The 1,578-nt window shown below is 31.3% G+C and overlaps 1 non-coding gene across 1 annotated transcript; it reads right to left on the bottom strand.

The window, feature by feature from the left end:
- Positions 1 to 1,392: 1,392 nt before the first annotated feature.
- Positions 1,393 to 1,464, bottom strand: Trnae-cuc. The gene has a single exon. It is a non-coding gene; the product is annotated as a tRNA-Glu (tRNA).
- Between the last annotated feature and the right edge of the window lie 114 nt (positions 1,465 to 1,578).

The following is a 1,578-nucleotide window of genomic DNA, read 5'->3' as shown; positions in this document are numbered from 1 at the left end:
ATTAAATATTTCAATATTTGGATTTAATTTCCGTATTTTCTTTTTAGAATTATATTACTTTTGTTGTGCGTTTTATAATCTGGTATTTCTTATCGCATCAAAAATAATGTTAATTAATTTCATTTATTATTAGTAACAGTTCTCATTTTTATGTTATTTGTCATTCAAAAGATATTTAGTTAAGAAACTATGTTTAAATATACTTTAGTTTAATCTTCTTAAAGTTTATATAATTTTTTTTTACATTTTTATCATTTCCTAGGATTCTCGCAAAAATAATTTTAAATTGAAAAAAATATCGGGAAAAGTGATACACTAGCATCTAAAGATGGCTCGATAATTAAATTACAATTATTATAATCGTCTGTTTCTCGCGAAATTAGAGCTTATTCACATGTAAGATTTTTTTTTATTTAAATCGAACCATGATTTCTCGATGATGGAAAAGCAAATTCTTTGAAGTTGTTACATATGCAACCAAACTAACATTAATATCATGTAAATCAACGTTCTTAAACCTATAGTCTATATCTATAAGAAACAAAAAAATTATACAACAAAAAATTAAAAAGAAATCAATATAAACAGGTTTTACAGTTAGGTTTCATTGTAACTTCTTCCGAGGTCTCTCCTGACACCCTTGTACTGAATCTCTGAGACTCCGATATATCATATCATATGTCACAATTTATTTGAAAAGCAAAAGAATTCCCATAGCGGGAATCGAACTGATAATTGACCCTTTTTCAATTTGTAAAGGCACAAACATTTATCTTATTACAAATCTCTTGAACCGATGCAAACCCAAAACGATTATGTTCGTTTTGGGTTTGCATCGGTTTATATTTCTTACACTTTTAACAATATTATGGAGATAATTGCCGAAGCAATTATTTACATTTGAAGTGTTTAGGATACTTAAGATATAAAATTTTAATCTATGGTTGTTAGTACATATATACAACTATTTCTATATTAGAGGGAGAATTTGCTTGCGAAAAACCCATTATTTTATCTAAAATGCATTAAAAATGTATTACACCTCAGGACAGGAGTGATGGTGTTAGATGGGAGAGGGTGATAGAGGGTGATAAAGAGTATTTACATGTGGAAGAGAGAGAGAGGTTTTGGTATGGAAGTTTATGTTTTAGGTGTAGGATGGTACTATGAGCTCTTACATTTGTGATTTCTGAACACAGTTTATTATTATTTAATTGCGAACTGTAAAACTTTTCGGAGGCTTCAATAATGTACTGATCGATGGGGACTATTCCAGCTTCACAAGGTATTCTAGCCGTTAGACCATACCGGATGGTTATTTGAATAACTGCAGAAATCTGGATCTTCTGGATGACACGATGACTTATTTATAGTAGTTAAAATGCAAAAGAATTCCGATACCGGGAATCGAACCCGAGCCTCCTGGGTGAGAGCCAGGTATCCTAGCCACTAGACCATATCGAATGGTTATTTGAACTACTCCAGAAATCTGAATCCTCCGGATGACCTATTTTTAATAGTTGAACTTCAAAAGAATTCCGATACCGGGAATCGAACCCGAGCCTCCTGGGTGAAAGC

The sequence above is a fragment of the Nicrophorus vespilloides genome, unplaced genomic scaffold (assembly GCF_001412225.1).
Source record: "Nicrophorus vespilloides isolate i.1.1-1 unplaced genomic scaffold, Nicve_v1.0, whole genome shotgun sequence".
In the NCBI taxonomy this organism is placed as follows: Eukaryota; Metazoa; Arthropoda; class Insecta; order Coleoptera; family Silphidae; genus Nicrophorus; species Nicrophorus vespilloides.
Note: the sequence above shows the minus strand (reverse complement) of the source record. Positions and strands in the feature narration are given on the sequence as shown.